Here is a 14,200-nt window from a genome sequence, read left to right as displayed (position 1 = left end):
TTGTTCACTGGTGAGCTTAGGGCTCTTCACAGTGCCAACGAGAAGCCCACAGGACTCTCTGCTCTGCCAAAGACGAAGCCCACAGGACTCTCTGCTCTGCCAAAGAGGAAGCCCACAGGGCTCTCTGCTCTGCCAAAGACGAAGCCCACAGGACTCTCTGCTCTGCCAAAGAGGAAGCCCACAGGGCTCTCTGCTCTGCCAAAGAGGAAGCCCACGGGGCTCTCTGCTCTGCCAAAGAGGGAGCCCACAGGGCTCTCTGCTCTGCCAAAGAGGAAGCCCACAGGAGCAAGACCAGGGTCCTCTATGGAGAGGGCAAGATAAAGCTACAGTCAGGAATGAAGTCAGCCAGACAGAGAGGCTGGAGCAGTTCTCCAGCAACAACAACTCATCTGTCTGGCATGGAACGGAAACAAACCAGAAACCTTAAGCTCCTCCAACAGCAGACCACCCCTCACTGCAGAATAAACTAAACCAGTTCTACTCCAGATTTGACTCGCAAAGGGCCCTCAATCACCAGGACAATAACCGTCCTTACCCCACCCCTCCCTCTCCAGGTTCCTTTCTCATTTACCCTTCTGCCATCCCAGGAACCTCTCACCCCCCCCCTTCCCCCAGCCTGTCCCAGTCTACCCTCCCCTTCCCCCACCCCTGGTCATCACGGAGCAGGAGGTCAACAGACTCTTTAGGAAACAGATCAGCAGGAAGGCTGCCGGCCCGGACAAGGTCTCTCCAGACTAGGAACTCACTCTGTTTCTCTAGACTGGGCTGACCAGCTCTCCCCTGTTTTCACTGACTAATTAAACCACCAAATCACCTACAGAGCTGACAGGTACAGTCCCATCTCTAAATCATAACCTCGACCCACTGCAGTTCACCTACAGAGCTAACAGGTACTGTCCCATCTCTAAACCATCACCTCGACCCACTGCAGTTCACCTACAGAGCTAACAGGTACTGTCCCATCACTAAACCATCACCTCGACCCACTGCAGTCCACATACAGAGCTAACAGGTACTGTCCCATCACTAAACCATCACCTCGACCCACTACAGTCCACATACAGAGCTAACAGGTACTGTCCCATCTCTAAACCATCACCTCGACCCACTGCAGTTCACCTACAGAGCTAACAGGTACTGTCCCATCTCTAAACCATCACCTCGCCCCACTGCAGTCCACCTACAGAGCTAACAGCTACTGTCCCATCTCTAAACCATCACCTCGACCCACTGCAGTCCACCTACAGAGCTAACAGCTACTGTCCCATCTCTAAACCATCACCTCGACCCACTGCAGTCCACCTACAGAGCTAACAGCTACTGTCCCATCTCTAAACCATCACCTCGACCCACTGCAGTCCACCTACAGAGCTAACAGCTACTGTCCCATCTCTAAACCATCACCTCGACCCACTGCAGTTCACCTACAGAGCTAACAGCTACTGTCCCATCTCTAAACCATCACCTCGACCCACTGCAGTTCACCTACAGAGCTAACAGCTACTGTCCCATCTCTAAACCATCACCTCGACCCACTGCAGTTCACCTACAGAGCTAACGGCTACTGTCCCATCTATAAACCATCACCTCGACCCACTGCAGTTCACCTACAGAGCTAACAGCTACTGTCCCATCTCTAAACCATCACCTCGACCCACTGCAGTTCACCTACAGAGCTAACGGCTACTGTCCCATCTCTAAACCATCACCTCGACCCACTGCAGTTCACCTACAGAGCTAACAGGTCTGTGTTCCACACTGTGAACATGGTCCTACACTACAGTCCACCTACAGAGATAACAGGTCTGTGGTCCACGCTGTGAACATGGTCCTACACTACAGTCCACCTACAGAGATAACAGGTCTGTGTTCCACGCTGTGAACATGGTCCTACACTACAGTCCACCTACAGAGATAACAGGTCTGTGTTCCACGCTGTGAACATGGTCCTACACTACAGTCCACCTACAGAGATAACAGGTCTGTGTTCCACACTGTGAACATGGTCCTACACTACAGTCCACCTACAGAGATAACAGGTCTGTGTTCCACACTGTGAACATGGTCCTACACTACAGTCCACCTACAGAGATAACAGGTCTGTGTTCCACGCTGTGAACATGGTCCTACACTACAGTCCACCTACAGAGATAACAGGTCTGTGTTCCACGCTGTGAACATGGTCCTACACTACAGTCCACCTACAGAGATAACAGGTCTGTGTTCCACGCTGTGAACATGGTCCTACACTACAGTCCACCTACAGAGATAACAGGTCTGTGTTCCACGCTGTGAACATGGTCCTACACTACAGTCCACCTACAGAGATAACAGGTCTGTGTTCCACACTGTGAACATGGTCCTACACTACAGTCCACCTACAGAGATAACAGGTCTGTGTTCCACACTGTGAACATGGTCCTACACTACAGTCCACCTACAGAGATAACAGGTCTGTGTTCCACGCTGTGAACATGGTCCTACACTACATCCTCAAACACCTGGAAAACCCAGAGACATATGTGAGGATATTGTTTGTGGACTTTAGCTTTGTGTTCAATAGCGTCATCCCAGAACTGCTACAAGATAGACTCTCCCAGCTGAACGTGTCCAGCTGCATCTGCCAGTGAATCACTGACTTCCTGGCCAACAGGATGCAACACGTGAAGCTGGGAAAACACCTCTTTATCCCTCAGCACCTGGAGCGCCGCTAAGAAGCGTGGTCTCACCTCTACTGAACTCACTCTACACCAATGACTACACCTCCCACAACGCACCTGTCAAACTACTGTAGGTTATACAGAGTAGTACGGTGTGGTAACTGTTATATACTGTAGGTTACACAGAGTAGTACGGTGTGGTAACTGTTATATACTGTAGGTTATACAGAGTAGTAGGGTGTGTTAACTGTTATATACTGTAGGTTATACAGAGTAGTACGGTGTGGTAACTGTTATATACTGTAGGTTACACAGAGTAGTACGGTGTGGTAACTGTTATATACCGTAGGTTACACAGAGTAGTACGGTGTGGTAACTGTTATATACTGTAGGTTACAGTACGGTGTGATAACTGTTATATACTGTAGGTTACATAGAGTAGTACGGTGTGGTAACTGTTATATACTGTAGGTTATACAGAGTAGTACGGTGTGGTAACTGTTATATACTGTAGGTTATACAGAGTAGTACGGTGTGGTAACTGTTATATACTGTAGGTTATACAGAGTAGTACGGTGTGGTAACTGTTATATACTGTAGGTTACATAGAGTAGTACGGTGTGGTAACTGTTATATACTGTAGGTTACACAGAGTAGTACGGTGTGGTAACTGTTATATACTGTAGGTTACACAGAGTAGTACGGTGTGGTAACTGTTATATACTGTAGGTTATACAGAGTAGTACGGTGTGGTAACTGTTATATACTGTAGGTTATACAGAGTAGTACGGTGTGGTAACTGTTATATACTGTAGGTTATACAGAGTAGTATGGTGTGGTAACTGTTATATACTGTAGGTTATACAGAGTAGTACGGTGTGGTAACTGTTATATACTGTAGGTTATACAGAGTAGTATGGTGTGGTAACTGTTATATACTGTAGGTTACACAGAGTAGTACGGTGTGGTAACTGTTATATACTGTAGGTTATACAGAGTAGTACGGTGTGGTAACTGTTATATACTGTAGGTTACAGTACGGTGTGGTAACTGTTATATACTGTAGGTTACAGTAGGGTGTGGTAACTGTTATATACTGTAGGTTATACAGAGTAGTACGGTGTGGTAACTGTTATATACTGTAGGTTACACAGAGTAGTACGGTGTGGTAACTGTTATATACTGTAGGTTACACAGAGTAGTACGGTGTGGTAACTGTTATATACTGTAGGTTACACAGAGTAGTACGGTGTGGTAACTGTTATATACTGTAGGTTACACAGAGTAGTACGGTGTGGTAACTGTTATATACTGTAGGTTACACAGAGTAGTACGGTGTGGTAACTGTTATATACTGTAGGTTATACAGAGTAGTACGGTGTGGTAACTGTTATATACTGTAGGTTATACAGAGTAGTACGGTGTGGTAACTGTTATATACTGTAGGTTATATAGAGTAGTACGGTGTGGTAACTGTTATATACTGTAGGTTATACAGAGTAGTACGGTGTGGTAACTGTTATATACTGTAGGTTACAGTACGGTGTGGTAACTGTTATATACTGTAGGTTACACAGAGTAGTACGGTGTGGTAACTGTTATATACTGTAGGTTACATAGAGTAGTAGGGTGTGGTAACTGTTATATACTGTAGGTTACACAGAGTAGTACGGTGTGGTAACTGTTATATACTGTAGGTTACAGTACGGTGTGGTAACTGTTATATACTGTAGGTTACATAGAGTAGTACGGTGTGGTAACTGTTATATACTGTAGGTTACATAGAGTAGTAGGGTGTGGTAACTATTATATACTGTAGGTTATACAGAGTAGTACGGTGTGGTAACTGTTATATACTGTAGGTTACACAGAGTAGTACGGTGTGGTAACTGTTATATACTGTAGGTTACACAGAGTAGTACGGTGTGTTAACTGTTATATACTGTAGGTTACACAGAGTAGTACGGTGTGGTAACTGTTATATACTGTAGGTTACACAGAGTAGTACGGTGTGGTAACTGTTATATACTGTAGGTTATACAGAGTAGTACGGTGTGGTAACTGTTATATACTGTAGGTTATACAGAGTAGTACGGTGTGGTAACTGTTATATACTGTAGGTTACAGTACGGTGTGGTAACTGTTATATACTGTAGGTTACAGTACGGTGTGGTAACTGTTATATACTGTAGGTTACAGTACGGTGTGGTAACTGTTATATACTGTAGGTTACACAGAGTAGTACGGTGTGGTAACTGTTATATACTGTAGGTTACACAGAGTAGTACGGTGTGGTAACTGTTATATACTGTAGGTTACACAGAGTAGTACGGTGTGGTAACTGTTATATACTGTAGGTTACACAGAGTAGTACGGTGTGGTAACTGTTATATACTGTAGGTTACACAGAGTAGTACGGTGTGGTAACTGTTATATACTGTAGGTTACAGTACGGTGTGGTAACTGTTATATACTGTAGGTTACACAGAGTAGTACGGTGTGGTAACTGTTATATACTGTAGGTTACAGTACGGTGTGGTAACTGTTATATACTGTAGGTTACACAGAGTAGTACGGTGTGGTAACTGTTATATACTGTAGGTTACACAGAGTAGTACGGTGTGGTAACTGTTATATACTGTAGGTTACACAGAGTAGTACGGTGTGGTAACTGTTATATACTGTAGGTTATACAGAGTAGTAGGGTGTGTTAACTGTTATATACTGTAGGTTATACAGAGTAGTACGGTGTGGTAACTGTTATATACTGTAGGTTACACAGAGTAGTACGGTGTGGTAACTGTTATATACCATAGGTTACACAGAGTAGTACGGTGTGGTAACTGTTATATACTGTAGGTTACAGTACGGTGTGATAACTGTTATATACTGTAGGTTACATAGAGTAGTACGGTGTGGTAACTGTTATATACTGTAGGTTATACAGAGTAGTACGGTGTGGTAACTGTTATATACTGTAGGTTATACAGAGTAGTACGGTGTGGTAACTGTTATATACTGTAGGTTATACAGAGTAGTACGGTGTGGTAACTGTTATATACTGTAGGTTACATAGAGTAGTACGGTGTGGTAACTGTTATATACTGTAGGTTACACAGAGTAGTACGGTGTGGTAACTGTTATATACTGTAGGTTACACAGAGTAGTACGGTGTGGTAACTGTTATATACTGTAGGTTATACAGAGTAGTACGGTGTGGTAACTGTTATATACTGTAGGTTATACAGAGTAGTACGGTGTGGTAACTGTTATATACTGTAGGTTATACAGAGTAGTATGGTGTGGTAACTGTTATATACTGTAGGTTATACAGAGTAGTACGGTGTGGTAACTGTTATATACTGTAGGTTATACAGAGTAGTATGGTGTGGTAACTGTTATATACTGTAGGTTACACAGAGTAGTACGGTGTGGTAACTGTTATATACTGTAGGTTATACAGAGTAGTACGGTGTGGTAACTGTTATATACTGTAGGTTACAGTACGGTGTGGTAACTGTTATATACTGTAGGTTACAGTAGGGTGTGGTAACTGTTATATACTGTAGGTTATACAGAGTAGTACGGTGTGGTAACTGTTATATACTGTAGGTTACACAGAGTAGTACGGTGTGGTAACTGTTATATACTGTAGGTTACACAGAGTAGTACGGTGTGGTAACTGTTATATACTGTAGGTTACACAGAGTAGTACGGTGTGGTAACTGTTATATACTGTAGGTTACACAGAGTAGTACGGTGTGGTAACTGTTATATACTGTAGGTTACACAGAGTAGTACGGTGTGGTAACTGTTATATACTGTAGGTTATACAGAGTAGTACGGTGTGGTAACTGTTATATACTGTAGGTTATACAGAGTAGTACGGTGTGGTAACTGTTATATACTGTAGGTTATATAGAGTAGTACGGTGTGGTAACTGTTATATACTGTAGGTTATACAGAGTAGTACGGTGTGGTAACTGTTATATACTGTAGGTTACAGTACGGTGTGGTAACTGTTATATACTGTAGGTTACACAGAGTAGTACGGTGTGGTAACTGTTATATACTGTAGGTTACATAGAGTAGTAGGGTGTGGTAACTGTTATATACTGTAGGTTACACAGAGTAGTACGGTGTGGTAACTGTTATATACTGTAGGTTACAGTACGGTGTGGTAACTGTTATATACTGTAGGTTACATAGAGTAGTACGGTGTGGTAACTGTTATATACTGTAGGTTACATAGAGTAGTAGGGTGTGGTAACTATTATATACTGTAGGTTATACAGAGTAGTACGGTGTGGTAACTGTTATATACTGTAGGTTACACAGAGTAGTACGGTGTGGTAACTGTTATATACTGTAGGTTACACAGAGTAGTACGGTGTGTTAACTGTTATATACTGTAGGTTACACAGAGTAGTACGGTGTGGTAACTGTTATATACTGTAGGTTACACAGAGTAGTACGGTGTGGTAACTGTTATATACTGTAGGTTATACAGAGTAGTACGGTGTGGTAACTGTTATATACTGTAGGTTATACAGAGTAGTACGGTGTGGTAACTGTTATATACTGTAGGTTACAATACGGTGTGGTAACTGTTATATACTGTAGGTTACAGTACGGTGTGGTAACTGTTATATACTGTAGGTTACAGTACGGTGTGGTAACTGTTATATACTGTAGGTTACACAGAGTAGTACGGTGTGGTAACTGTTATATACTGTAGGTTACACAGAGTAGTACGGTGTGGTAACTGTTATATACTGTAGGTTACACAGAGTAGTACGGTGTGGTAACTGTTATATACTGTAGGTTACACAGAGTAGTACGGTGTGGTAACTGTTATATACTGTAGGTTACACAGAGTAGTACGGTGTGGTAACTGTTATATACTGTAGGTTACAGTACGGTGTGGTAACTGTTATATACTGTAGGTTACACAGAGTAGTACGGTGTGGTAACTGTTATATACTGTAGGTTACAGTACGGTGTGGTAACTGTTATATACTGTAGGTTACACAGAGTAGTACGGTGTGGTAACTGTTATATACTGTAGGTTACACAGAGTAGTACGGTGTGGTAACTGTTATATACTGTAGGTTACACAGAGTAGTACGGTGTGGTAACTGTTATATACTGTAGGTTACACAGAGTAGTACGGTGTGGTAACTGTTATATACTGTAGGTTACACAGAGTAGTACGGTGTGGTAACTGTTATATACTGTAGGTTACACAGAGTAGTACGGTGTGGTAACTGTTATATACTGTAGGTTACACAGAGTAGTACGGTGTGGTAACTGTTATATACTGTAGGTTACATAGAGTAGTACGGTGTGGTAACTGTTATATACTGTAGGTTACACAGAGTAGTACGGTGTGGTAACTGTTATATACTGTAGGTTACACAGAGTAGTACGGTGTGGTAACTGTTATATACTGTAGGTTACATAGAGTAGTACGGTGTGGTAACTGTTATATACTGTAGGTTACATAGAGTAGTACGGTGTGGTAACTGTTATATACTGTAGGTTACAGTACGGTGTGGTAACTGTTATATACTGTAGGTTACATAGAGTAGTACGGTGTGGTAACTGTTATATACTGTAGGTTACACAGAGTAGTACGGTGTGGTAACTGTTATATACTGTAGGTTACAGTACGGTGTGGTAACTGTTATATACTGTAGGTTACACAGAGTAGTACGGTGTGGTAACTGTTATATACTGTAGGTTACATAGAGTAGTACGGTGTGGTAACTGTTATATACTGTAGGTTACAGTACGGTGTGGTAACTGTTATATACTGTAGGTTACATAGAGTAGTACGGTGTGGTAACTGTTATATACTGTAGGTTACATAGAGTAGTACGGTGTGGTAACTGTTATATACTGTAGGTTACACAGAGTAGTACGGTGTGGTAACTGTTATATACTGTAGGTTACATAGAGTAGTACGGTGTGGTAACTGTTATATACTGTAGGTTACACAGAGTAGTACGGTGTGGTAACTGTTATATACTGTAGGTTACAGTACGGTGTGGTAACTGTTATATACTGTAGGTTACACAGAGTAGTACGGTGTGGTAACTGTTATATACTGTAGGTTACATAGAGTAGTACGGTGTGGTAACTGTTATATACTGTAGGTTACAGTACGGTGTGGTAACTGTTATATACTGTAGGTTACAGTACGGTGTGGTAACTGTTATATACTGTAGGTTACAGTACGGTGTGGTAACTGTTATATACTGTAGGTTACACAGAGTAGTACGGTGTGGTAACTGTTATATACTGTAGGTTATACAGAGTAGTACGGTGTGGTAACTGTTATATACTGTAGGTTATACAGAGTAGTACGGTGTGGTAACTGTTATATACTGTAGGTTACAGTACGGTGGGGTAACTGTTATATACTGTAGGTTACAGTACGGTGTGGTAACTGTTATATACTGTAGGTTACAGTACGGTGTGGTAACTGTTATATACTGTAGGTTACACAGAGTAGTACGGTGTGGTAACTGTTATATACTGTAGGTTACACAGAGTAGTACGGTGTGGTAACTGTTATATACTGTAGGTTACACAGAGTAGTACGGTGTGGTAACTGTTATATACTGTAGGTTACACAGAGTAGTACGGTGTGGTAACTGTTATATACTGTAGGTTACACAGAGTAGTACGGTGTGGTAACTGTTATATACTGTAGGTTACAGTACGGTGTGGTAACTGTTATATACTGTAGGTTACACAGAGTAGTACGGTGTGGTAACTGTTATATACTGTAGGTTACAGTACGGTGTGGTAACTGTTATATACTGTAGGTTACACAGAGTAGTACGGTGTGGTAACTGTTATATACTGTAGGTTACACAGAGTAGTACGGTGTGGTAACTGTTATATACTGTAGGTTACACAGAGTAGTACGGTGTGGTAACTGTTATATACTGTAGGTTACACAGAGTAGTACGGTGTGGTAACTGTTATATACTGTAGGTTACACAGAGTAGTACGGTGTGGTAACTGTTATATACTGTAGGTTACACAGAGTAGTACGGTGTGGTAACTGTTATATACTGTAGGTTACATAGAGTAGTACGGTGTGGTAACTGTTATATACTGTAGGTTACACAGAGTAGTACGGTGTGGTAACTGTTATATACTGTAGGTTACACAGAGTAGTACGGTGTGGTAACTGTTATATACTGTAGGTTACATAGAGTAGTACGGTGTGGTAACTGTTATATACTGTAGGTTACATAGAGTAGTACGGTGTGGTAACTGTTATATACTGTAGGTTACAGTACGGTGTGGTAACTGTTATATACTGTAGGTTACATAGAGTAGTACGGTGTGGTAACTGTTATATACTGTAGGTTACACAGAGTAGTACGGTGTGGTAACTGTTATATACTGTAGGTTACAGTACGGTGTGGTAACTGTTATATACTGTAGGTTACACAGAGTAGTACGGTGTGGTAACTGTTATATACTGTAGGTTACATAGAGTAGTACGGTGTGGTAACTGTTATATACTGTAGGTTACAGTACGGTGTGGTAACTGTTATATACTGTAGGTTACATAGAGTAGTACGGTGTGGTAACTGTTATATACTGTAGGTTACATAGAGTAGTACGGTGTGGTAACTGTTATATACTGTAGGTTACACAGAGTAGTACGGTGTGGTAACTGTTATATACTGTAGGTTACATAGAGTAGTACGGTGTGGTAACTGTTATATACTGTAGGTTACACAGAGTAGTACGGTGTGGTAACTGTTATATACTGTAGGTTACAGTACGGTGTGGTAACTGTTATATACTGTAGGTTACACAGAGTAGTACGGTGTGGTAACTGTTATATACTGTAGGTTACATAGAGTAGTACGGTGTGGTAACTGTTATATACTGTAGGTTACAGTACGGTGTGGTAACTGTTATATACTGTAGGTTACACAGAGTAGTACGGTGTGTTAACTGTTATATACTGTAGGTTACACAGAGTAGTACGGTGTGGTAACTGTTATATACTGTAGGTTACACAGAGTAGTACGGTGTGGTAACTGTTATATACTGTAGGTTATACAGAGTAGTACGGTGTGGTAACTGTTATATACTGTAGGTTATACAGAGTAGTACGGTGTGGTAACTGTTATATACTGTAGGTTACAGTACGGTGTGGTAACTGTTATATACTGTAGGTTACAGTACGGTGTGGTAACTGTTATATACTGTAGGTTACAGTACGGTGTGGTAACTGTTATATACTGTAGGTTACACAGAGTAGTACGGTGTGGTAACTGTTATATACTGTAGGTTACACAGAGTAGTACGGTGTGGTAACTGTTATATACTGTAGGTTACACAGAGTAGTACGGTGTGGTAACTGTTATATACTGTAGGTTACACAGAGTAGTACGGTGTGGTAACTGTTATATACTGTAGGTTACACAGAGTAGTACGGTGTGGTAACTGTTATATACTGTAGGTTACAGTACGGTGTGGTAACTGTTATATACTGTAGGTTACACAGAGTAGTACGGTGTGGTAACTGTTATATACTGTAGGTTACAGTACGGTGTGGTAACTGTTATATACTGTAGGTTACACAGAGTAGTACGGTGTGGTAACTGTTATATACTGTAGGTTACACAGAGTAGTACGGTGTGGTAACTGTTATATACTGTAGGTTACACAGAGTAGTACGGTGTGGTAACTGTTATATACTGTAGGTTACACAGAGTAGTACGGTGTGGTAACTGTTATATACTGTAGGTTACACAGAGTAGTACGGTGTGGTAACTGTTATATACTGTAGGTTACACAGAGTAGTACGGTGTGGTAACTGTTATATACTGTAGGTTACACAGAGTAGTACGGTGTGGTAACTGTTATATACTGTAGGTTACATAGAGTAGTACGGTGTGGTAACTGTTATATACTGTAGGTTACACAGAGTAGTACGGTGTGGTAACTGTTATATACTGTAGGTTACACAGAGTAGTACGGTGTGGTAACTGTTATATACTGTAGGTTACATAGAGTAGTACGGTGTGGTAACTGTTATATACTGTAGGTTACATAGAGTAGTACGGTGTGGTAACTGTTATATACTGTAGGTTACAGTACGGTGTGGTAACTGTTATATACTGTAGGTTACATAGAGTAGTACGGTGTGGTAACTGTTATATACTGTAGGTTACACAGAGTAGTACGGTGTGGTAACTGTTATATACTGTAGGTTACAGTACGGTGTGGTAACTGTTATATACTGTAGGTTACATAGAGTAGTACGGTGTGGTAACTGTTATATACTGTAGGTTACAGTACGGTGTGGTAACTGTTATATACTGTAGGTTACATAGAGTAGTACGGTGTGGTAACTGTTATATACTGTAGGTTACATAGAGTAGTACGGTGTGATAACTGTTATATACTGTAGGTTACACAGAGTAGTACGGTGTGGTAACTGTTATATACTGTAGGTTACATAGAGTAGTACGGTGTGGTAACTGTTATATACTGTAGGTTACACAGAGTAGTACGGTGTGGTAACTGTTATATACTGTAGGTTACAGTACGGTGTGGTAACTGTTATATACTGTAGGTTACACAGAGTAGTACGGTGTGGTAACTGTTATATACTGTAGGTTACATAGAGTAGTACGGTGTGGTAACTGTTATATACTGTAGGTTACAGTACGGTGTGGTAACTGTTATATACTGTAGGTTACACAGAGTAGTACGGTGTGTTAACTGTTATATACTGTAGGTTACACAGAGTAGTACGGTGTGGTAACTGTTATATACTGTAGGTTACACAGAGTAGTACGGTGTGGTAACTGTTATATACTGTAGGTTATACAGAGTAGTACGGTGTGGTAACTGTTATATACTGTAGGTTATACAGAGTAGTACGGTGTGGTAACTGTTATATACTGTAGGTTACAGTACGGTGTGGTAACTGTTATATACTGTAGGTTACAGTACGGTGTGGTAACTGTTATATACTGTAGGTTACAGTACGGTGTGGTAACTGTTATATACTGTAGGTTACACAGAGTAGTACGGTGTGGTAACTGTTATATACTGTAGGTTACATAGAGTAGTACGGTGTGGTAACTGTTATATACTGTAGGTTACACAGAGTAGTACGGTGTGGTAACTGTTATATACTGTAGGTTACACAGAGTAGTACGGTGTGGTAACTGTTATATACTGTAGGTTACACAGAGTAGTACGGTGTGGTAACTGTTATATACTGTAGGTTACAGTACGGTGTGGTAACTGTTATATACTGTAGGTTACACAGAGTAGTACGGTGTGGTAACTGTTATATACTGTAGGTTACAGTACGGTGTGGTAACTGTTATATACTGTAGGTTACACAGAGTAGTACGGTGTGGTAACTGTTATATACTGTAGGTTACACAGAGTAGTACGGTGTGGTAACTGTTATATACTGTAGGTTACACAGAGTAGTACGGTGTGGTAACTGTTATATACTGTAGGTTACACAGAGTAGTACGGTGTGGTAACTGTTATATACTGTAGGTTACACAGAGTAGTACGGTGTGGTAACTGTTATATACTGTAGGTTACACAGAGTAGTACGGTGTGGTAACTGTTATATACTGTAGGTTACACAGAGTAGTACGGTGTGGTAACTGTTATATACTGTAGGTTACATAGAGTAGTACGGTGTGGTAACTGTTATATACTGTAGGTTACACAGAGTAGTACGGTGTGGTAACTGTTATATACTGTAGGTTACACAGAGTAGTACGGTGTGGTAACTGTTATATACTGTAGGTTACATAGAGTAGTACGGTGTGGTAACTGTTATATACTGTAGGTTACATAGAGTAGTACGGTGTGGTAACTGTTATATACTGTAGGTTACAGTACGGTGTGGTAACTGTTATATACTGTAGGTTACATAGAGTAGTACGGTGTGGTAACTGTTATATACTGTAGGTTACACAGAGTAGTACGGTGTGGTAACTGTTATATACTGTAGGTTACAGTACGGTGTGGTAACTGTTATATACTGTAGGTTACACAGAGTAGTACGGTGTGGTAACTGTTATATACTTTAGGTTACATAGAGTAGTACGGTGTGGTAACTGTTATATACTGTAGGTTACAGTACGGTGTGGTAACTGTTATATACTGTAGGTTACATAGAGTAGTACGGTGTGGTAACTGTTATATACTGTAGGTTACATAGAGTAGTACGGTGTGGTAACTGTTATATACTGTAGGTTACACAGAGTAGTACGGTGTGGTAACTGTTATATACTGTAGGTTACATAGAGTAGTACGGTGTGGTAACTGTTATATACTGTAGGTTACACAGAGTAGTACGGTGTGGTAACTGTTATATACTGTAGGTTACAGTACGGTGTGGTAACTGTTATATACTGTAGGTTACACAGAGTAGTACGGTGTGGTAACTGTTATATACTGTAGGTTACATAGAGTAGTACGGTGTGGTAACTGTTATATACTGTAGGTTACAGTACGGTGTG

General features: G+C 41.0%; 1 protein-coding gene across 2 annotated transcripts in view; it reads right to left on the bottom strand.

Annotated features, from left to right (window-relative positions):
• The window catches only part of epn3a (epsin 3a), a 57,363-nt gene that overhangs the window by 13,849 nt on the left and 29,314 nt on the right, over positions 1–14,200 (bottom strand). The gene's annotated exons all lie outside the window — the stretch shown is intronic.

The sequence above is a fragment of the Salvelinus alpinus genome, chromosome 1 (assembly GCF_045679555.1).
Source record: "Salvelinus alpinus chromosome 1, SLU_Salpinus.1, whole genome shotgun sequence".
In the NCBI taxonomy this organism is placed as follows: domain Eukaryota; kingdom Metazoa; phylum Chordata; class Actinopteri; order Salmoniformes; family Salmonidae; genus Salvelinus; species Salvelinus alpinus.
Note: the sequence above shows the minus strand (reverse complement) of the source record. Positions and strands in the feature narration are given on the sequence as shown.